Below are 17,377 nucleotides of genomic sequence, written 5' to 3'. Positions count from 1 at the left end.
TTATAGCGAGCGCGTGTGTCCTCCCTTTTCTCCCCCGGATTGACTAGGGACTTCTTATTCGCTGCTTGTTAGTGACCACGGTATTAACCCCTCAAGGAAAACGAAATAAATGAGTTTTTAAAGATTTAAAACAAAAAATACAAACTTTTGAGCCGTAGGTGGATTTTTAAAGGGAAAAAAAAAATGATGTCTTCAGGGGTGCAACACGAGGACTTCCCAGGAGGTCACCCATCCTAGTACTACTCTCGCCCAAGCACGCTTAACTGCGGAGTTCTGATGGGATCCGGTGCATTAGTGCTGGTATGATCGCACCCGGAATGTTTGGTCCGCAATATTCATTTATAGCGAGCGCGTGTGTCCTCCCTTTTCTCCCCCGGATTGACTAGGGACTTCTTATTCGCTGCTTGTTAGTGACCACGGTATTAACCCCTCAAGGAAAACGAAATAAATGAGTTTTTAAAGATTTAAAACAAAAAATACAAACTTTTGAGCCGTAGGTGGATTTTTAAAGGGAAAAAAAAAATGATGTCTTCAGGGGTGCAACACGAGGACTTCCCAGGAGGTCACCCATCCTAGTACTACTCTCGCCCAAGCACGCTTAACTGCGGAGTTCTGATGGGATCCGGTGCATTAGTGCTGGTATGATCGCACCCGGAATGTTTGTTCCGCAATATTCATTTATAGCGAGCGCGTGTGTCCTCCCTTTTCTCCCCCGGATTGACTAGGAACTTCTTATTCGCTGCTTGTTAGTGACCACGGTATTAACCCCTCAAGGAAAACGAAATAAATGAGTTTTTAAAGATTTAAAACAAAAAATACAAACTTTTGAGCCGTAGGTGGATTTTTAAAGGGAAAAAAAAAATGATGTTTTCAGGGGTGCAACACGAGGACTTCCCAGGAGGTCACCCATCCTAGTACTACTCTCGCCCAAGCACGCTTAACTGCGGAGTTCTGATGGGATCCGGTGCATTAGTGCTGGTATGATCGCACCCGGAATGTTTGTTCCGCAATATTCATTTATAGCGAGCGCGTGTGTCCTCCCTTTTCTCCCCCGGATTGACTAGGAACTTCTTATTCGCTGCTTGTTAGTGACCACGGTATTAACCCCTCAAGGAAAACGAAATAAATGAGTTTTTAAAGATTTAAAACAAAAAATACAAACTTTTGAGCCGTAGGTGGATTTTTAAAGGGAAAAAAAAAATGATGTTTTCAGGGGTGCAACACGAGGACTTCCCAGGAGGTCACCCATCCTAGTACTACTCTCGCCCAAGCACGCTTAACTGCGGAGTTCTGATGGGATCCGGTGCATTAGTGCTGGTATGATCGCACCCGGAATGTTTGTTCCGCAATATTCATTTATAGCGAGCGCGTGTGTCCTCCCTTTTCTCCCCCGGATTGACTAGGAACTTCTTATTCGCTGCTTGTTAGTGACCACGGTATTAACCCCTCAAGGAAAACGAAATAAATGAGTTTTTAAAGATTTAAAACAAAAAATACAAACTTTTGAGCCGTAGGTGGATTTTTAAAGGGAAAAAAAAAAATGATGTCTTCAGGGGTGCAACACGAGGACTTCCCAGGAGGTCACCCATCCTAGTACTACTCTCGCCCAAGAACGCTTAACTGCGGAGTTCTGATGGGATCCGGTGCATTAGTGCTGGTATGATCGCACCCGGAATGTTTGTTCCGCAATATTCATTTATAGCGAGCGCGTGTGTCCTCCCTTTTCTCCCCCGGATTGACTAGGAACTTCTTATTCGCTGCTTGTTAGTGACCACGGTATTAACCCCTCAAGGAAAACGAAATAAATGAGTTTTTAAAGATTTAAAACAAAAAATACAAACTTTTGAGCCGTAGGTGGATTTTTAAAGGGAAAAAAAAAATGATGTCTTCAGGGGTGCAACACGAGGACTTCCCAGGAGGTCACCCATCCTAGTACTACTCTCGCCCAAGCACGCTTAACTGCGGAGTTCTGATGGGATCCGGTGCATTAGTGCTGGTATGATCGCACCCGGAATGTTTGGTCCGCAATATTCATTTATAGCGAGCGCGTGTGTCCTCCCTTTTCTCCCCCGGATTGACTAGGGACTTCTTATTCGCTGCTTGTTAGTGACCACGGTATTAACCCCTCAAGGAAAACGAAATAAATGAGTTTTTAAAGATTTAAAACAAAAAATACAAACTTTTGAGCCGTAGGTGGATTTTTAAAGGGAAAAAAAAAATGATGTCTTCAGGGGTGCAACACGAGGACTTCCCAGGAGGTCACCCATCCTAGTACTACTCTCGCCCAAGCACGCTTAACTGCGGAGTTCTGATGGGATCCGGTGCATTAGTGCTGGTATGATCGCACCCGGAATGTTTGGTCCGCAATATTCATTTATAGCGAGCGCGTGTGTCCTCCCTTTTCTCCCCCGGATTGACTAGGGACTTCTTATTCGCTGCTTGTTAGTGACCACGGTATTAACCCCTCAAGGAAAACGAAATAAATGAGTTTTTAAAGATTTAAAACAAAAAATACAAACTTTTGAGCCGTAGGTGGATTTTTAAAGGGAAAAAAAAAATGATGTCTTCAGGGGTGCAACACGAGGACTTCCCAGGAGGTCACCCATCCTAGTACTACTCTCGCCCAAGCACGCTTAACTGCGGAGTTCTGATGGGATCCGGTGCATTAGTGCTGGTATGATCGCACCCGGAATGTTTGTTCCGCAATATTCATTTATAGCGAGCGCGTGTGTCCTCCCTTTTCTCCCCCGGATTGACTAGGAACTTCTTATTCGCTGCTTGTTAGTGACCACGGTATTAACCCCTCAAGGAAAACGAAATAAATGAGTTTTTAAAGATTTAAAACAAAAAATACAAACTTTTGAGCCGTAGGTGGATTTTTAAAGGGAAAAAAAAAATGATGTTTTCAGGGGTGCAACACGAGGACTTCCCAGGAGGTCACCCATCCTAGTACTACTCTCGCCCAAGCACGCTTAACTGCGGAGTTCTGATGGGATCCGGTGCATTAGTGCTGGTATGATCGCACCCGGAATGTTTGTTCCGCAATATTCATTTATAGCGAGCGCGTGTGTCCTCCCTTTTCTCCCCCGGATTGACTAGGAACTTCTTATTCGCTGCTTGTTAGTGACCACGGTATTAACCCCTCAAGGAAAACGAAATAAATGAGTTTTTAAAGATTTAAAACAAAAAATACAAACTTTTGAGCCGTAGGTGGATTTTTAAAGGGAAAAAAAAAATGATGTTTTCAGGGGTGCAACACGAGGACTTCCCAGGAGGTCACCCATCCTAGTACTACTCTCGCCCAAGCACGCTTAACTGCGGAGTTCTGATGGGATCCGGTGCATTAGTGCTGGTATGATCGCACCCGGAATGTTTGTTCCGCAATATTCATTTATAGCGAGCGCGTGTGTCCTCCCTTTTCTCCCCCGGATTGACTAGGAACTTCTTATTCGCTGCTTGTTAGTGACCACGGTATTAACCCCTCAAGGAAAACGAAATAAATGAGTTTTTAAAGATTTAAAACAAAAAATACAAACTTTTGAGCCGTAGGTGGATTTTTAAAGGGAAAAAAAAAATGATGTTTTCAGGGGTGCAACACGAGGACTTCCCAGGAGGTCACCCATCCTAGTACTACTCTCGCCCAAGCACGCTTAACTGCGGAGTTCTGATGGGATCCGGTGCATTAGTGCTGGTATGATCGCACCCGGAATGTTTGGTCCGCAATATTCATTTATAGCGAGCGCGTGTGTCCTCCCTTTTCTCCCCCGGATTGACTAGGAACTTCTTATTCGCTGCTTGTTAGTGACCACGGTATTAACCCCTCAAGGAAAACGAAATAAATGAGTTTTTAAAGATTTAAAACAAAAAATACAAACTTTTGAGCCGTAGGTGGATTTTTAAAGGGAAAAAAAAAATGATGTCTTCAGGGGTGCAACACGAGGACTTCCCAGGAGGTCACCCATCCTAGTACTACGCTCGCCCAAGCACGCTTAACTGCGGAGTTCTGATGGGATCCGGTGCATTAGTGCTGGTATGATCGCACCCGGAATGTTTGTTCCGCAATATTCATTTATAGCGAGCGCGTGTGTCCTCCCTTTTCTCCCCCGGATTGACTAGGAACTTCTTATTCGCTGCTTGTTAGTGACCACAGTATTAACCCCTCAAGGAAAACGAAATAAATGAGTTTTTAAAGATTTAAAACAAAAAATACAAACTTTTGAGCCGTAGGTGGATTTTTAAAGGGAAAAAAAAAATGATGTTTTCAGGGGTGCAACACGAGGACTTCCCAGGAGGTCACCCATCCTAGTACTACTCTCGCCCAAGCACGCTTAACTGCGGAGTTCTGATGGGATCCGGTGCATTAGTGCTGGTATGATCGCACCCGGAATGTTTGGTCCGCAATATTCATTTATAGCGAGCGCGTGTGTCCTCCCTTTTCTCCCCCGGATTGACTAGGAACTTCTTATTCGCTGCTTGTTGGTGACCACGGTATTAACCCCTCAAGGAAAACGAAATAAATGAGTTTTTAAAGATTTAAAACAAAAAATACAAACTTTTGAGCCGTAGGTGGATTTTTAAAGGGAAAAAAAAAATGATGTCTTCAGGGGTGCAACACGAGGACTTCCCAGGAGGTCACCCATCCTAGTACTACTCTCGCCCAAGCACGCTTAACTGCGGAGTTCTGATGGGATCCGGTGCATTAGTGCTGGTATGATCGCACCCGGAATGTTTGTTCCGCAATATTCATTTATAGCGAGCGCGTGTGTCCTCCCTTTTCTCCCCCGGATTGACTAGGAACTTCTTATTCGCTGCTTGTTAGTGACCACGGTATTAACCCCTCAAGGAAAACGAAATAAATGAGTTTTTAAAGATTTAAAACAAAAAATACAAACTTTTGAGCCGTAGGTGGATTTTTAAAGGGAAAAAAAAAATGATGTTTTCAGGGGTGCAACACGAGGACTTCCCAGGAGGTCACCCATCCTAGTACTACTCTCGCCCAAGCACGCTTAACTGCGGAGTTCTGATGGGATCCGGTGCATTAGTGCTGGTATGATCGCACCCGGAATGTTTGTTCCGCAATATTCATTTATAGCGAGCGCGTGTGTCCTCCCTTTTCTCCCCCGGATTGACTAGGAACTTCTTATTCGCTGCTTGTTAGTGACCACGGTATTAACCCCTCAAGGAAAACGAAATAAATGAGTTTTTAAAGATTTAAAACAAAAAATACAAACTTTTGAGCCGTAGGTGGATTTTTAAAGGGAAAAAAAAAAATGATGTCTTCAGGGGTGCAACACGAGGACTTCCCAGGAGGTCACCCATCCTAGTACTACTCTCGCCCAAGCACGCTTAACTGCGGAGTTCTGATGGGATCCGGTGCATTAGTGCTGGTATGATCGCACCCGGAATGTTTGTTCCGCAATATTCATTTATAGCGAGCGCGTGTGTCCTCCCTTTTCTCCCCCGGATTGACTAGGAACTTCTTATTCGCTGCTTGTTAGTGACCACGGTATTAACCCCTCAAGGAAAACGAAATAAATGAGTTTTTAAAGATTTAAAACAAAAAATACAAACTTTTGAGCCGTAGGTGGATTTTTAAAGGGAAAAAAAAAATGATGTCTTCAGGGGTGCAACACGAGGACTTCCCAGGAGGTCACCCATCCTAGTACTACTCTCGCCCAAGCACGCTTAACTGCGGAGTTCTGATGGGATCCGGTGCATTAGTGCTGGTATGATCGCACCCGGAATGTTTGTTCCGCAATATTCATTTATAGCGAGCGCGTGTGTCCTCCCTTTTCTCCCCCGGATTGACTAGGAACTTCTTATTCGCTGCTTGTTAGTGACCACGGTATTAACCCCTCAAGGAAAACGAAATAAATGAGTTTTTAAAGATTTAAAACAAAAAATACAAACTTTTGAGCCGTAGGTGGATTTTTAAAGGGAAAAAAAAAATGATGTTTTCAGGGGTGCAACACGAGGACTTCCCAGGAGGTCACCCATCCTAGTACTACTCTCGCCCAAGCACGCTTAACTGCGGAGTTCTGATGGGATCCGGTGCATTAGTGCTGGTATGATCGCACCCGGAATGTTTGGTCCGCAATATTCATTTATAGCGAGCGCGTGTGTCCTCCCTTTTCTCCCCCGGATTGACTAGGAACTTCTTATTCGCTGCTTGTTAGTGACCACGGTATTAACCCCTCAAGGAAAACGAAATAAATGAGTTTTTAAAGATTTAAAACAAAAAATACAAACTTTTGAGCCGTAGGTGGATTTTTAAAGGGAAAAAAAAAAATGATGTCTTCAGGGGTGCAACACGAGGACTTCCCAGGAGGTCACCCATCCTAGTACTACTCTCGCCCAAGCACGCTTAACTGCGGAGTTCTGATGGGATCCGGTGCATTAGTGCTGGTATGATCGCACCCGGAATGTTTGTTCCGCAATATTCATTTATAGCGAGCGCGTGTGTCCTCCCTTTTCTCCCCCGGATTGACTAGGAACTTCTTATTCGCTGCTTGTTAGTGACCACGGTATTAACCCCTCAAGGAAAACGAAATAAATGAGTTTTTAAAGATTTAAAACAAAAAATACAAACTTTTGAGCCGTAGGTGGATTTTTAAAAGGAAAAAAAAAATGATGTTTTCAGGGGTGCAACACGAGGACTTCCCAGGAGGTCACCCATCCTAGTACTACTCTCGCCCAAGCACGCTTCACTGCGGAGTTCTGATGGGATCCGGTGCATTAGTGCTGGTATGATCGCACCCGGAATGTTTGGTCCGCAATATTCATTTATAGCGAGCGCGTGTGTCCTCCCTTTTCTCCCCCGGATAGACTAGGAACTTCTTATTCGCTGCTTGTTAGTGACCACGGTATTAACCCCTCAAGGAAAACGAAATAAATGAGTTTTTAAAGATTTAAAACAAAAAATACAAACTTTTGAGCCGTAGGTGGATTTTTAAAGGGAAAAAAAAAATGATGTTTTCAGGGGTGCAACACGAGGACTTCCCAGGAGGTCACCCATCCTAGTACTACTCTCGCCCAAGCACGCTTAACTGCGGAGTTCTGATGGGATCCGGTGCATTAGTGCTGGTATGATCGCACCCGGAATGTTTGTTCCGCAATATTCATTTATAGCGAGCGCGTGTGTCCTCCCTTTTCTCCCCCGGATTGACTAGGAACTTCTTATTCGCTGCTTGTTAGTGACCACGGTATTAACCCCTCAAGGAAAACGAAATAAATGAGTTTTTAAAGATTTAAAACAAAAAATACAAACTTTTGAGCCGTAGGTGGATTTTTAAAGGGAAAAAAAAAAATGATGTCTTCAGGGGTGCAACACGAGGACTTCCCAGGAGGTCACCCATCCTAGTACTACTCTCGCCCAAGCACGCTTAACTGCGGAGTTCTGATGGGATCCGGTGCATTAGTGCTGGTATGATCGCACCCGGAATGTTTGTTCCGCAATATTCATTTATAGCGAGCGCGTGTGTCCTCCCTTTTCTCCCCCGGATTGACTAGGAACTTCTTATTCGCTGCTTGTTAGTGACCACGGTATTAACCCCTCAAGGAAAACGAAATAAATGAGTTTTTAAAGATTTAAAACAAAAAATACAAACTTTTGAGCCGTAGGTGGATTTTTAAAAGGAAAAAAAAAATGATGTTTTCAGGGGTGCAACACGAGGACTTCCCAGGAGGTCACCCATCCTAGTACTACTCTCGCCCAAGCACGCTTAACTGCGGAGTTCTGATGGGATCCGGTGCATTAGTGCTGGTATGATCGCACCCGGAATGTTTGGTCCGCAATATTCATTTATAGCGAGCGCGTGTGTCCTCCCTTTTCTCCCCCGGATAGACTAGGAACTTCTTATTCGCTGCTTGTTAGTGACCACGGTATTAACCCCTCAAGGAAAACGAAATAAATGAGTTTTTAAAGATTTAAAACAAAAAATACAAACTTTTGAGCCGTAGGTGGATTTTTAAAGGGAAAAAAAAAATGATGTTTTCAGGGGTGCAACACGAGGACTTCCCAGGAGGTCACCCATCCTAGTACTACTCTCGCCCAAGCACGCTTAACTGCGGAGTTCTGATGGGATCCGGTGCATTAGTGCTGGTATGATCGCACCCGGAATGTTTGTTCCGCAATATTCATTTATAGCGAGCGCGTGTGTCCTCCCTTTTCTCCCCCGGATTGACTAGGAACTTCTTATTCGCTGCTTGTTAGTGACCACGGTATTAACCCCTCAAGGAAAACGAAATAAATGAGTTTTTAAAGATTTAAAACAAAAAATACATACTTTTGAGCCGTAGGTGGATTTTTAAAGGGAAAAAAAAAATGATGTTTTCAGGGGTGCAACACGAGGACTTCCCAGGAGGTCACCCATCCTAGTACTACTCTCGCCCAAGCACGCTTAACTGCGGAGTTCTGATGGGATCCGGTGCATTAGTGCTGGTATGATCACACCCGGAATGTTTGTTCCGCAATATTCATTTATAGCGAGCGCGTGTGTCCTCCCTTTTCTCCCCCGGATTGACTAGGAACTTCTTATTCGCTGCTTGTTAGTGACCACGGTATTAACCCCTCAAGGAAAACGAAATAAATGATTTTTTAAAGATTTAAAACAAAAAATACAAACTTTTGAGCCGTAGGTGGATTTTTAAAGGGAAAAAAAAAAATGATGTTTTCAGGGGTGCAACACGAGGACTTCCCAGGAGGTCACCCATCCTAGTACTACTCTCGCCCAAGCACGCTTAACTGCGGAGTTCTGATGGGATCCGGTGCATTAGTGCTGGTATGATCGCACCCGGAATGTTTGGTCCGCAATATTCATTTATAGCGAGCGCGTGTGTCCTCCCTTTTCTCCCCCGGATTGACTAGGAACTTCTTATTCGCTGCTTGTTAGTGACCACGGTATTAACCCCTCAAGGAAAACGAAATAAATGAGTTTTTAAAGATTTAAAACAAAAAATACAAACTTTTGAGCCGTAGGTGGATTTTTAAAGGGAAAAAAAAAATGATGTTTTCAGGGGTGCAACACGAGGACTTCCCAGGAGGTCACCCATCCTAGTACTACTCTCGCCCAAGCACGCTTAACTGCGGAGTTCTGATGGGATCCGGTGCATTAGTGCTGGTATGATCGCACCCGGAATGTTTGGTCCGCAATATTCATTTATAGCGAGCGCGTGTGTCCTCCCTTTTCTCCCCCGGATTGACTAGGAACTTCTTATTCGCTGCTTGTTAGTGACCACGGTATTAACCCCTCAAGGAAAACGAAATAAATGAGTTTTTAAAGATTTAAAACAAAAAATACAAACTTTTGAGCCGTAGGTGGATTTTTAAAGGGAAAAAAAAAATGATGTTTTCAGGGGTGCAACACGAGGACTTCCCAGGAGGTCACCCATCCTAGTACTACTCTCGCCCAAGCACGCTTAACTGCGGAGTTCTGATGGGATCCGGTGCATTAGTGCTGGTATGATCGCACCCGGAATGTTTGGTCCGCAATATTCATTTATAGCGAGCGCGTGTGTCCTCCCTTTTCTCCCCCGGATTGACTAGGAACTTCTTATTCGCTGCTTGTTAGTGACCACGGTATTAACCCCTCAAGGAAAACGAAATAAATGAGTTTTTAAAGATTTAAAACAAAAAATACAAACTTTTGAGCCGTAGGTGGATTTTTAAAGGGAAAAAAAAAATGATGTTTTCAGGGGTGCAACACGAGGACTTCCCAGGAGGTCACCCATCCTAGTACTACTCTCGCCCAAGCACGCTTAACTGCGGAGTTCTGATGGGATCCGGTGCATTAGTGCTGGTATGATCACACCCGGAATGTTTGTTCCGCAATATTCATTTATAGCGAGCGCGTGTGTCCTCCCTTTTCTCCCCCGGATTGACTAGGAACTTCTTATTCGCTGCTTGTTAGTGACCACGGTATTAACCCCTCAAGGAAAACGAAATAAATGAGTTTTTAAAGATTTAAAACAAAAAATACAAACTTTTGAGCCGTAGGTGGATTTTTAAAGGGAAAAAAAAAATGATGTTTTCAGGGGTGCAACACGAGGACTTCCCAGGAGGTCACCCATCCTAGTACTACTCTCGCCCAAGCACGCTTAACTGCGGAGTTCTGATGGGATCCGGTGCATTAGTGCTGGTATGATCGCACCCGGAATGTTTGGTCCGCAATATTCATTTATAGCGAGCGCGTGTGTCCTCCCTTTTCTCCCCCGGATTGACTAGGAACTTCTTATTCGCTGCTTGTTAGTGACCACGGTATTAACCCCTCAAGGAAAACGAAATAAATGAGTTTTTAAAGATTTAAAACAAAAAATACAAACTTTTGAGCCGTAGGTGGATTTTTAAAGGGAAAAAAAAAATGATGTTTTCAGGGGTGCAACACGAGGACTTCCCAGGAGGTCACCCATCCTAGTAATACTCTCGCCCAAGCACGCTTAACTGCGGAGTTCTGATGGGATCCGGTGCATTAGTGCTGGTATGATCGCACCCGGAATGTTTGGTCCGCAATATTCATTTATAGCGAGCGCGTGTGTCCTCCCTTTCTCCCCCGGATTGACTAGGAACTTCTTATTCGCTGTCTTGTTAGTGACCACGGTATTAACCCCTCAAGGAAAACGAAATAAATGAGTTTTTAAAGATTTAAAACAAAAAAATACAAACTTTTGAGCCGTAGGTGATTTTTAAAGGGAAAAAAAAATGATGTTTTCAGGGGTGCAACACGAGGACTTCCCAGGAGGTCACCCATCCTAGTACTACTCTCGCCCAAGCACGCTTAACTGCGGAGTTCTGATGGGATCCGGTGCATTAGTGCTGGTATGATCGCACCCCGGAATGTTTGGTCCGCAATATTCATTTATAGCGAGCGCGTGTGTCCTCCCTTTTCTCCCCCGGATTGACTAGGAACTTCTTATTCGCAGCTTGTTAGTGACCACGGTATTAACCCCTCAAGGAAAACGAAATAAATGAGTTTTAAAGATTTAAAACAAAAAATACAACTTTTGAGCCGTAGGTGGATTTTTAAAGGAAAAAAAAAATGATGTCTTCAGGGGTGCAACACGAGGACTTCCCAGGAGGTCACCCATCCTAGTACTACTCTCGCCCAAGCACGCTTAACTGCGGAGTTCTGATGGATCCGGTGCATTAGTGCTGGTATGATCGCACCCGGAATGTTTGTTCCGCAATATTCATTTATAGCGAGCGCGTGTGTCCCTCCCTTTTCTCCCCCGGATTGACTAGGAACTTCTTATTCGCTGCTTGTTAGTGACCACGGTATTAACCCCTCAAGAAAACGAAATAAATGAGTTTTAAAGATTTAAAACAAAAAATACAAACTTTTGAGCCGTAGGTGGATTTTTAAAGGGAAAAAAAAATGATGTTTTCAGGGGTGCAACACGAGGACTTCCCAGGAGGTCACCCATCCTAGTACTACTCTCGCCCATGCACGCTTAACTGCTGAGTTCTGATGGGATCCGGTGCATTAGTGCTGGTATGATCGCACCCGGAATGTTTGTTCCGCATATTCATTTATAGCGAGCGCGTGTGTCCTCCCTTTCTCCCCCGGATTGACTAGGAACTTCTTATTCGCTGCTTGTTAGTGACCACGGTATTAACCCCTCAAGGAAAACGAAATAAATGAGTTTTTAAAGATTTAAAACAAAAAATACAAACTTTTGAGCCGTAGGTGGATTTTTAAAGGAAAAAAAAATGATGTTTTCAGGGGTGCAACACGAGGACTTCCCAGGAGGTCACCCATCCTAGTACTACTCTCGCCCAAGCACGCTTAACTGCGGAGTTCTGATGGATCCGGTGCATTAGTGCTGGTATGATCGCACCCGGAATGTTTGGTCCGCAATATTCATTTATAGCGAGCGCGTGTGTCCTCCCTTTTCTCCCCCCGGATTGACTAGGAACTTCTTATTCGCTGCTTGTTAGTGACCACGGTATTAACCCCTCAAGGAAAACGAAATAAATGAGTTTTTAAAGATTTAAAACAAAAATACAAACTTTTGAGCCGTAGGTGGATTTTTAAAGGGAAAAAAAAAATGATGTCTTCAGGGTGCAACACGAGGACTTCCCAGGAGGTCACCCATCCTAGTACTACTCTCGCCCAAGCACGCTTAACTGCGGAGTTCTGATGGGATCCGGTGCATTAGTGCTGGTATGATCGCACCCGGAATGTTTGTTCCGCAATATTCATTTATAGCGAGCGCGTGTGTCCTCCCTTTTCTCCCCCGGATTGACTAGGAACTTCTTATTCGCTGCTTGTTAGTGACCACGGTATTAACCCCTCAAGGAAAACGAAATAAATGAGTTTTTAAAGATTTAAAACAAAAAATACAAACTTTTGAGCCGTAGGTGGATTTTTAAAGGGAAAAAAAAATGATGTTTTCAGGGGTGCAACACGAGGACTTCCCAGGAGGTCACCCATCCTAGTACTACTCTCGCCCAAGCACGCTTAACTGCGGAGTTCTGATGGGATCCGGTGCATTAGTGCTGGTATGATCGCACCCGGAATGTTTGTTCCGCAATATTCATTTATAGCGAGCGCGTGTGTCCTCCCTTTTCTCCCCCGGATTGACTAGGAACTTCTTATTCGCTGCTTGTTAGTGACCACGGTATTAACCCCTCAAGGAAAACGAAATAAATGAGTTTTTAAAGATTTAAACAAAAAATACAAACTTTTGAGCCGTAGGTGGATTTTTAAAGGGAAAAAAAAAATGATGTCTTCAGGGGTGCAACACGAGGACTTCCCAGGAGGTCACCCATCCTAGTACTACTCTCGCCCAAGCACGCTTAACTGCGAGTTCTGATGGGATCCGGTGCATTAGTGCTGGTATGATCGCACCCGGAATGTTTGTTCCGCAATATTCATTTATAGCGAGCGCGTGTGTCCTCCCTTTTCTCCCCGGATTGACTAGGAACTTCTTATTCGCTGCTTGTTAGTGACCACGGTATTAACCCCTCAAGGAAAACGAAATAAATGAGTTTTTAAAGATTTAAAACAAAAAATACAAACTTTTGAGCCGTAGGTGGATTTTTAAAGGAAAAAAAAAATGATGTTTTCAGGGGTGCAACACGAGGACTTCCCAGGAGGTCACCCATCCTAGTACTACTCTCGCCCAAGCACGCTTAACTGCGGAGTTCTGATGGATCCGGTGCATTAGTGCTGGTATGATCGCACCCGGAATGTTTGGTCCGCAATATTCATTTATAGCGAGCGCGTGTGTCCTCCCTTTTCTCCCCCGGATTGACTAGGAACTTCTTATTCGCTGCTTGTTAGTGACCACGGTATTAACCCCTCAAGGAAAACGAAATAAATGAGTTTTTAAAGATTTAAAACAAAAAATACAAACTTTTGAGCCGTAGGTGGATTTTTAAAGGGAAAAAAAAAATGATGTTTTCAGGGGTGCACACGAGGACTTCCCAGGAGGTCACCCATCCTAGTACTACTCTCGCCCAAGCACGCTTAACTGCGGAGTTCTGATGGGATCCGGTGCATTAGTGCTGGTATGATCGCACCCGGAATGTTTGTTCCGCAATATTCATTTATAGCGAGCGCGTGTGTCCTCCCTTTTCTCCCCCGGATTGACTAGGAACTTCTTATTCGCTGCTTGTTAGTGACCACGGTATTAACCCCTCAAGGAAAACGAAATAAATGAGTTTTTAAAGATTTAAAACAAAAAATACAAACTTTTGAGCCGTAGGTGGATTTTTAAAGGGAAAAAAAAAATGATGTTTTCAGGGGTGCAACACGAGGACTTCCCAGGAGGTCACCCATCCTAGTACTACTCTCGCCCAAGCACGCTTAACTGCGGAGTTCTGATGGGATCCGGTGCATTAGTGCTGGTATGATCGCACCCGGAATGTTTGGTCCGCAATATTCATTTATAGCGAGCGCGTGTGTCCCTCCCTTTTCTCCCCCGGATTGACTAGGAACTTCTTATTCGCTGCTTGTTAGTGACCACGGTATTAACCCCTCAAGGAAAACGAAATAAATGAGTTTTTAAAGATTTAAAACAAAAAATACAAACTTTTGAGCCGTAGGTGGATTTTTAAAGGGAAAAAAAAAATGATGTTTCAGGGGTGCAACACGAGGACTTCCCAGGAGGTCACCCATCCTAGTACTACTCTCGCCCAAGCACGCTTAACTGCGGAGTTCTGATGGGATCCGGTGCATTAGTGCTGGTATGATCGCACCCGGAATGTTTGTTCCGCAATATTCATTTATAGCGAGCGCGTGTGTCCTCCCTTTTCTCCCCCGGATTGACTAGGAACTTCTTATTCGCTGCTTGTTAGTGACCACGGTATTAACCCCTCAAGGAAAACGAAATAAATGAGTTTTTAAAGATTTAAAACAAAAAATACAAACTTTTGAGCCGTAGGTGGATTTTTAAAGGGAAAAAAAAAATGATGTTTTCAGGGGTGCAACACGAGGACTTCCCAGGAGGTCACCCATCCTAGTACTACTCTCGCCCAAGCACGCTTAACTGCGGAGTTCTGATGGGATCCGGTGCATTAGTGCTGGTATGATCGCACCCGGAATGTTTGTTCCGCAATATTCATTTATAGCGAGCGCGTGTGTCCTCCCTTTTCTCCCCCGGATTGACTAGGAACTTCTTATTCGCTGCTTGTTAGTGACCACGGTATTAACCCCTCAAGGAAAACGAAATAAATGAGTTTTTAAAGATTTAAAACAAAAAATACAAACTTTTGAGCCGTAGGTGGATTTTTAAAGGGAAAAAAAAAATGATGTTTTCAGGGGTGCAACACGAGGACTTCCCAGGAGGTCACCCATCCTAGTACTACTCTCGCCCAAGCACGCTTAACTGCGGAGTTCTGATGGGATCCGGTGCATTAGTGCTGGTATGATCGCACCCGGAATGTTTGTTCCGCAATATTCATTTATAGCGAGCGCGTGTGTCCTCCCTTTTCTCCCCCGGATTGACTAGGAACTTCTTATTCGCTGCTTGTTAGTGACCACGGTATTAACCCCTCAAGGAAAACGAAATAAATGAGTTTTTAAAGATTTAAAACAAAAAATACAAACTTTTGAGCCGTAGGTGGATTTTTAAAGGAAAAAAAAAATGATGTTTTCAGGGGTGCAACACGAGGACTTCCCAGGAGGTCACCCATCCTAGTACTACTCTCGCCCAAGCACGCTTAACTGCGGAGTTTCTGATGGGATCCGGTGCATTAGTGCTGGTATGATCGCACCCGGAATGTTTGGTTCCGCAATATTCATTTATAGCGAGCGCGTGTGTCCTCCCTTTTCTCCCCCGGATTGACTAGGAACTCTTATTCGCTGCTTGTTAGTGACCACGGTATTAACCCCTCAAGGAAAACGAAATAAATGAGTTTTAAAGATTTAAAACAAAAAATACAAACTTTTGAGCCGTAGGTGGATATTTAAAGGGAAAAAAAAATGATGTCTTCAGGGGTGCAAACACGAGGACTTCCAGGAGGTCACCCATCCTAGTACTACTCTCGCCCAAGCACGCTTAACTGCGGATTCTGATGGGATCCGGTGCATTAGTGCTGGTATGATCGCACCCGGAATGTTTGTTCCGCAATATTCATTTATAGCGAGCGCGTGTGTCCTCCCTTTTCTCCCCGGATTGACTAGGAACTTCTTATTCGCTGCTTGTTAGTGACCACGGTATTAACCCCTCAAGGAAAACGAAATAAATGAGTTTTTAAAGATTTAAACAAAAAATACAAACTTTTGAGCCGTAGGTGGATTTTAAAGGGAAAAAAAAATGATGTTTTCAGGGGTGCAACACGAGGACTTCCCAGGAGGTCACCCATCCTAGTACTACTCTCGCCCAAGCACGCTTAACTGCGGAGTTCTGATGGGATCCGGTGCATTAGTGCTGGTATGATCGCACCCGGAATGTTTGGTCCGCAATATTCATTATAGCGAGCGCGTGTGTCCTCCCTTTTCTCCCCCAGATTGACTAGGAACTTCTTATTCGCTGCTTGTTAGTGACCACGGTATTAACCCCTCAAGGAAACGAAATAAATGAGTTTTTAAAGATTTAAAACAAAAATACAAACTTTTGAGCCGTAGGTGGATTTTTAAAGGAAAAAAAAAATGATGTTTTCAGGGGTGCAACACGAGGACTTCCCAGGAGGTCACCCATCTAGTACTACTCTCGCCCAAGCACGCTTAACTGCGGAGTTCTGATGGGATCCGGTGCATTAGTGCTGGTATGATCGCACCCGGAATGTTTGTCCGCAATATTCATTTATAGCGAGCGCGTGTGTCCTCCCTTTTCTCCCCCGGATTGACTAGGAACTTTCTTATTCGCTGCTTGTTAGTGACCACGGTATTAACCCCTCAAGGAAACGAAATAAATGAGTTTTTAAAGATTTTAAAACAAAAAATACAAAACTTTTGAGCCGTAGGTGGATTTTTAAAGGAAAAAAAAATGATGTTTTCAGGGGTGCAACACGAGGACTTCCCAGGAGGTCACCCATCCTAGTACTACTCTCGCCCAAGCACGCTTAACTGCGGAGTTCTGATGGGATCCGGTGCATTAGTGCTGGTATGATCGCACCCGGAATGTTTGGTCCGCAATATTCATTTATAGCGAGCGCGTGTGTCCTCCCTTTTCTCCCCGGATTGACTAGGAACTTCTTATTCGCTGCTTGTTAGTGACCACGGTATTAACCCCTCAAGGAAAACGAAATAAATGAGTTTTTAAGATTTAAAACAAAAAATACAAACTTTTGAGCCGTAGGTGGATTTTTAAAGGGAAAAAAAAAATGATGTCTTCAGGGTGCAACACGAGGACTTCCCAGGAGGTCACCCATCCTAGTACTACTCTCGCCCAAGAACGCTTAACTGCGGAGTTCTGATGGGATCCGGTGCATTAGTGCTGGTATGATCGCACCCGGATGTTTGTTCCGCAATATTCATTTATAGCGAGCGCGTGTGTCCTCCCTTTCTCCCCGGATTGACTAGGAACTTCTTATTCGCTGCTTGTTAGTGACCACGGTATTAACCCCTCAAGGAAAACGAATAAATGAGTTTTAAAGATTTAAAACAAAAAATACAAACTTTGAGCCGTAGGTGGATTTTTAAAGGAAAAAAAAAATGATGTCTTCAGGGGTGCAACACGAGACTTCCCAGGAGGTCACCCATCCTAGTACTACTCTCGCCCAAGCACGCTTAACTGCGGAGTTCTGATGGGATCCGGTGCATTAGTGCTGGTATGATCGCACCCGGAATGTTTGGTCCGCAATATTCATTTATAGCGAGCGCGTGTGTCCTCCCTTTCTCCCCGGATTGACTAGGGAACTTCTTATTCGCTGCTTGTTAGTGACCACGGTATTAACCCCTCAAGGGAAAACGAAATAAATGAGTTTTTAAAGATT

At 44.1% G+C, this 17,377-nt stretch overlaps 51 non-coding genes across 51 annotated transcripts; all 51 read right to left on the bottom strand.

Moving 5' to 3' along the window:
• Positions 1–195: 195 nt before the first annotated feature.
• LOC133811790 (5S ribosomal RNA) lies at positions 196–314 on the bottom strand. The gene has a single exon (XR_009883327.1). It is a non-coding gene; the product is annotated as a 5S ribosomal RNA (ribosomal RNA).
• A 220-nt stretch (positions 315–534) lies between these two features.
• On the bottom strand, positions 535–653 carry LOC133811789 (5S ribosomal RNA). The gene has a single exon (XR_009883326.1). It is a non-coding gene; the product is annotated as a 5S ribosomal RNA (ribosomal RNA).
• Positions 654–873: 220 nt separating this feature from the next.
• On the bottom strand, positions 874–992 carry LOC133811788 (5S ribosomal RNA). The gene has a single exon (XR_009883324.1). It is a non-coding gene; the product is annotated as a 5S ribosomal RNA (ribosomal RNA).
• Positions 993–1,212: 220 nt separating this feature from the next.
• LOC133811787 (5S ribosomal RNA) lies at positions 1,213–1,331 on the bottom strand. The gene has a single exon (XR_009883323.1). It is a non-coding gene; the product is annotated as a 5S ribosomal RNA (ribosomal RNA).
• Positions 1,332–1,552: 221 nt separating this feature from the next.
• Positions 1,553–1,671, bottom strand: LOC133811750 (5S ribosomal RNA). The gene has a single exon (XR_009883285.1). It is a non-coding gene; the product is annotated as a 5S ribosomal RNA (ribosomal RNA).
• Positions 1,672–1,891: 220 nt separating this feature from the next.
• LOC133811786 (5S ribosomal RNA) lies at positions 1,892–2,010 on the bottom strand. The gene has a single exon (XR_009883322.1). It is a non-coding gene; the product is annotated as a 5S ribosomal RNA (ribosomal RNA).
• Positions 2,011–2,230: 220 nt separating this feature from the next.
• LOC133811785 (5S ribosomal RNA) lies at positions 2,231–2,349 on the bottom strand. Its single transcript, XR_009883321.1, has one exon. It is a non-coding gene; the product is annotated as a 5S ribosomal RNA (ribosomal RNA).
• Positions 2,350–2,569: 220 nt separating this feature from the next.
• LOC133811783 (5S ribosomal RNA) lies at positions 2,570–2,688 on the bottom strand. The gene has a single exon (XR_009883320.1). It is a non-coding gene; the product is annotated as a 5S ribosomal RNA (ribosomal RNA).
• A 220-nt stretch (positions 2,689–2,908) lies between these two features.
• Positions 2,909–3,027, bottom strand: LOC133811782 (5S ribosomal RNA). Its single transcript, XR_009883319.1, has one exon. It is a non-coding gene; the product is annotated as a 5S ribosomal RNA (ribosomal RNA).
• A 220-nt stretch (positions 3,028–3,247) lies between these two features.
• LOC133811780 (5S ribosomal RNA) lies at positions 3,248–3,366 on the bottom strand. The gene has a single exon (XR_009883317.1). It is a non-coding gene; the product is annotated as a 5S ribosomal RNA (ribosomal RNA).
• A 220-nt stretch (positions 3,367–3,586) lies between these two features.
• Positions 3,587–3,705, bottom strand: LOC133811779 (5S ribosomal RNA). The gene has a single exon (XR_009883316.1). It is a non-coding gene; the product is annotated as a 5S ribosomal RNA (ribosomal RNA).
• Positions 3,706–3,925: 220 nt separating this feature from the next.
• Positions 3,926–4,044, bottom strand: LOC133811746 (5S ribosomal RNA). Its single transcript, XR_009883282.1, has one exon. It is a non-coding gene; the product is annotated as a 5S ribosomal RNA (ribosomal RNA).
• Positions 4,045–4,264: 220 nt separating this feature from the next.
• On the bottom strand, positions 4,265–4,383 carry LOC133811778 (5S ribosomal RNA). The gene has a single exon (XR_009883315.1). It is a non-coding gene; the product is annotated as a 5S ribosomal RNA (ribosomal RNA).
• Positions 4,384–4,603: 220 nt separating this feature from the next.
• Positions 4,604–4,722, bottom strand: LOC133811777 (5S ribosomal RNA). The gene has a single exon (XR_009883314.1). It is a non-coding gene; the product is annotated as a 5S ribosomal RNA (ribosomal RNA).
• A 220-nt stretch (positions 4,723–4,942) lies between these two features.
• LOC133811776 (5S ribosomal RNA) lies at positions 4,943–5,061 on the bottom strand. The gene has a single exon (XR_009883313.1). It is a non-coding gene; the product is annotated as a 5S ribosomal RNA (ribosomal RNA).
• A 221-nt stretch (positions 5,062–5,282) lies between these two features.
• Positions 5,283–5,401, bottom strand: LOC133811775 (5S ribosomal RNA). Its single transcript, XR_009883312.1, has one exon. It is a non-coding gene; the product is annotated as a 5S ribosomal RNA (ribosomal RNA).
• A 220-nt stretch (positions 5,402–5,621) lies between these two features.
• On the bottom strand, positions 5,622–5,740 carry LOC133811774 (5S ribosomal RNA). Its single transcript, XR_009883311.1, has one exon. It is a non-coding gene; the product is annotated as a 5S ribosomal RNA (ribosomal RNA).
• A 220-nt stretch (positions 5,741–5,960) lies between these two features.
• LOC133811773 (5S ribosomal RNA) lies at positions 5,961–6,079 on the bottom strand. Its single transcript, XR_009883310.1, has one exon. It is a non-coding gene; the product is annotated as a 5S ribosomal RNA (ribosomal RNA).
• Positions 6,080–6,300: 221 nt separating this feature from the next.
• Positions 6,301–6,419, bottom strand: LOC133811772 (5S ribosomal RNA). The gene has a single exon (XR_009883309.1). It is a non-coding gene; the product is annotated as a 5S ribosomal RNA (ribosomal RNA).
• Positions 6,420–6,639: 220 nt separating this feature from the next.
• On the bottom strand, positions 6,640–6,758 carry LOC133811742 (5S ribosomal RNA). Its single transcript, XR_009883278.1, has one exon. It is a non-coding gene; the product is annotated as a 5S ribosomal RNA (ribosomal RNA).
• Positions 6,759–6,978: 220 nt separating this feature from the next.
• Positions 6,979–7,097, bottom strand: LOC133811771 (5S ribosomal RNA). Its single transcript, XR_009883308.1, has one exon. It is a non-coding gene; the product is annotated as a 5S ribosomal RNA (ribosomal RNA).
• Positions 7,098–7,318: 221 nt separating this feature from the next.
• LOC133811769 (5S ribosomal RNA) lies at positions 7,319–7,437 on the bottom strand. Its single transcript, XR_009883306.1, has one exon. It is a non-coding gene; the product is annotated as a 5S ribosomal RNA (ribosomal RNA).
• A 220-nt stretch (positions 7,438–7,657) lies between these two features.
• On the bottom strand, positions 7,658–7,776 carry LOC133811768 (5S ribosomal RNA). Its single transcript, XR_009883305.1, has one exon. It is a non-coding gene; the product is annotated as a 5S ribosomal RNA (ribosomal RNA).
• A 220-nt stretch (positions 7,777–7,996) lies between these two features.
• Positions 7,997–8,115, bottom strand: LOC133811767 (5S ribosomal RNA). The gene has a single exon (XR_009883303.1). It is a non-coding gene; the product is annotated as a 5S ribosomal RNA (ribosomal RNA).
• Positions 8,116–8,335: 220 nt separating this feature from the next.
• Positions 8,336–8,454, bottom strand: LOC133811737 (5S ribosomal RNA). The gene has a single exon (XR_009883273.1). It is a non-coding gene; the product is annotated as a 5S ribosomal RNA (ribosomal RNA).
• Positions 8,455–8,675: 221 nt separating this feature from the next.
• Positions 8,676–8,794, bottom strand: LOC133811757 (5S ribosomal RNA). Its single transcript, XR_009883292.1, has one exon. It is a non-coding gene; the product is annotated as a 5S ribosomal RNA (ribosomal RNA).
• Positions 8,795–9,014: 220 nt separating this feature from the next.
• LOC133811745 (5S ribosomal RNA) lies at positions 9,015–9,133 on the bottom strand. Its single transcript, XR_009883281.1, has one exon. It is a non-coding gene; the product is annotated as a 5S ribosomal RNA (ribosomal RNA).
• A 220-nt stretch (positions 9,134–9,353) lies between these two features.
• LOC133811734 (5S ribosomal RNA) lies at positions 9,354–9,472 on the bottom strand. Its single transcript, XR_009883270.1, has one exon. It is a non-coding gene; the product is annotated as a 5S ribosomal RNA (ribosomal RNA).
• Positions 9,473–9,692: 220 nt separating this feature from the next.
• On the bottom strand, positions 9,693–9,811 carry LOC133811736 (5S ribosomal RNA). Its single transcript, XR_009883272.1, has one exon. It is a non-coding gene; the product is annotated as a 5S ribosomal RNA (ribosomal RNA).
• A 220-nt stretch (positions 9,812–10,031) lies between these two features.
• LOC133811722 (5S ribosomal RNA) lies at positions 10,032–10,150 on the bottom strand. Its single transcript, XR_009883259.1, has one exon. It is a non-coding gene; the product is annotated as a 5S ribosomal RNA (ribosomal RNA).
• A 220-nt stretch (positions 10,151–10,370) lies between these two features.
• LOC133811752 (5S ribosomal RNA) lies at positions 10,371–10,489 on the bottom strand. Its single transcript, XR_009883287.1, has one exon. It is a non-coding gene; the product is annotated as a 5S ribosomal RNA (ribosomal RNA).
• A 219-nt stretch (positions 10,490–10,708) lies between these two features.
• LOC133811710 (5S ribosomal RNA) lies at positions 10,709–10,827 on the bottom strand. Its single transcript, XR_009883248.1, has one exon. It is a non-coding gene; the product is annotated as a 5S ribosomal RNA (ribosomal RNA).
• Positions 10,828–11,045: 218 nt separating this feature from the next.
• Positions 11,046–11,163, bottom strand: LOC133811764 (5S ribosomal RNA). The gene has a single exon (XR_009883300.1). It is a non-coding gene; the product is annotated as a 5S ribosomal RNA (ribosomal RNA).
• Positions 11,164–11,381: 218 nt separating this feature from the next.
• On the bottom strand, positions 11,382–11,500 carry LOC133811760 (5S ribosomal RNA). The gene has a single exon (XR_009883295.1). It is a non-coding gene; the product is annotated as a 5S ribosomal RNA (ribosomal RNA).
• A 216-nt stretch (positions 11,501–11,716) lies between these two features.
• On the bottom strand, positions 11,717–11,834 carry LOC133811763 (5S ribosomal RNA). The gene has a single exon (XR_009883299.1). It is a non-coding gene; the product is annotated as a 5S ribosomal RNA (ribosomal RNA).
• Positions 11,835–12,053: 219 nt separating this feature from the next.
• On the bottom strand, positions 12,054–12,172 carry LOC133811733 (5S ribosomal RNA). Its single transcript, XR_009883269.1, has one exon. It is a non-coding gene; the product is annotated as a 5S ribosomal RNA (ribosomal RNA).
• Positions 12,173–12,391: 219 nt separating this feature from the next.
• Positions 12,392–12,510, bottom strand: LOC133811698 (5S ribosomal RNA). Its single transcript, XR_009883237.1, has one exon. It is a non-coding gene; the product is annotated as a 5S ribosomal RNA (ribosomal RNA).
• Positions 12,511–12,729: 219 nt separating this feature from the next.
• LOC133811765 (5S ribosomal RNA) lies at positions 12,730–12,847 on the bottom strand. The gene has a single exon (XR_009883301.1). It is a non-coding gene; the product is annotated as a 5S ribosomal RNA (ribosomal RNA).
• Positions 12,848–13,065: 218 nt separating this feature from the next.
• LOC133811762 (5S ribosomal RNA) lies at positions 13,066–13,183 on the bottom strand. Its single transcript, XR_009883297.1, has one exon. It is a non-coding gene; the product is annotated as a 5S ribosomal RNA (ribosomal RNA).
• A 220-nt stretch (positions 13,184–13,403) lies between these two features.
• LOC133811761 (5S ribosomal RNA) lies at positions 13,404–13,521 on the bottom strand. Its single transcript, XR_009883296.1, has one exon. It is a non-coding gene; the product is annotated as a 5S ribosomal RNA (ribosomal RNA).
• Positions 13,522–13,741: 220 nt separating this feature from the next.
• Positions 13,742–13,860, bottom strand: LOC133811686 (5S ribosomal RNA). Its single transcript, XR_009883226.1, has one exon. It is a non-coding gene; the product is annotated as a 5S ribosomal RNA (ribosomal RNA).
• Positions 13,861–14,080: 220 nt separating this feature from the next.
• LOC133811804 (5S ribosomal RNA) lies at positions 14,081–14,199 on the bottom strand. The gene has a single exon (XR_009883343.1). It is a non-coding gene; the product is annotated as a 5S ribosomal RNA (ribosomal RNA).
• A 220-nt stretch (positions 14,200–14,419) lies between these two features.
• On the bottom strand, positions 14,420–14,538 carry LOC133811793 (5S ribosomal RNA). Its single transcript, XR_009883330.1, has one exon. It is a non-coding gene; the product is annotated as a 5S ribosomal RNA (ribosomal RNA).
• A 220-nt stretch (positions 14,539–14,758) lies between these two features.
• Positions 14,759–14,877, bottom strand: LOC133811781 (5S ribosomal RNA). The gene has a single exon (XR_009883318.1). It is a non-coding gene; the product is annotated as a 5S ribosomal RNA (ribosomal RNA).
• Positions 14,878–15,096: 219 nt separating this feature from the next.
• Positions 15,097–15,216, bottom strand: LOC133811754 (5S ribosomal RNA). The gene has a single exon (XR_009883289.1). It is a non-coding gene; the product is annotated as a 5S ribosomal RNA (ribosomal RNA).
• A 218-nt stretch (positions 15,217–15,434) lies between these two features.
• Positions 15,435–15,552, bottom strand: LOC133811766 (5S ribosomal RNA). The gene has a single exon (XR_009883302.1). It is a non-coding gene; the product is annotated as a 5S ribosomal RNA (ribosomal RNA).
• A 216-nt stretch (positions 15,553–15,768) lies between these two features.
• Positions 15,769–15,887, bottom strand: LOC133811770 (5S ribosomal RNA). The gene has a single exon (XR_009883307.1). It is a non-coding gene; the product is annotated as a 5S ribosomal RNA (ribosomal RNA).
• A 216-nt stretch (positions 15,888–16,103) lies between these two features.
• LOC133811758 (5S ribosomal RNA) lies at positions 16,104–16,221 on the bottom strand. The gene has a single exon (XR_009883293.1). It is a non-coding gene; the product is annotated as a 5S ribosomal RNA (ribosomal RNA).
• Positions 16,222–16,440: 219 nt separating this feature from the next.
• On the bottom strand, positions 16,441–16,559 carry LOC133811679 (5S ribosomal RNA). The gene has a single exon (XR_009883220.1). It is a non-coding gene; the product is annotated as a 5S ribosomal RNA (ribosomal RNA).
• Positions 16,560–16,776: 217 nt separating this feature from the next.
• Positions 16,777–16,895, bottom strand: LOC133811753 (5S ribosomal RNA). Its single transcript, XR_009883288.1, has one exon. It is a non-coding gene; the product is annotated as a 5S ribosomal RNA (ribosomal RNA).
• Positions 16,896–17,108: 213 nt separating this feature from the next.
• LOC133811741 (5S ribosomal RNA) lies at positions 17,109–17,226 on the bottom strand. Its single transcript, XR_009883277.1, has one exon. It is a non-coding gene; the product is annotated as a 5S ribosomal RNA (ribosomal RNA).
• Between the last annotated feature and the right edge of the window lie 151 nt (positions 17,227–17,377).

This window comes from Humulus lupulus, unplaced genomic scaffold (genome assembly GCF_963169125.1).
Source record: "Humulus lupulus unplaced genomic scaffold, drHumLupu1.1 SCAFFOLD_266, whole genome shotgun sequence".
Classification (NCBI taxonomy): domain Eukaryota; kingdom Viridiplantae; phylum Streptophyta; class Magnoliopsida; order Rosales; family Cannabaceae; genus Humulus; species Humulus lupulus.
Note: the sequence above shows the minus strand (reverse complement) of the source record. Positions and strands in the feature narration are given on the sequence as shown.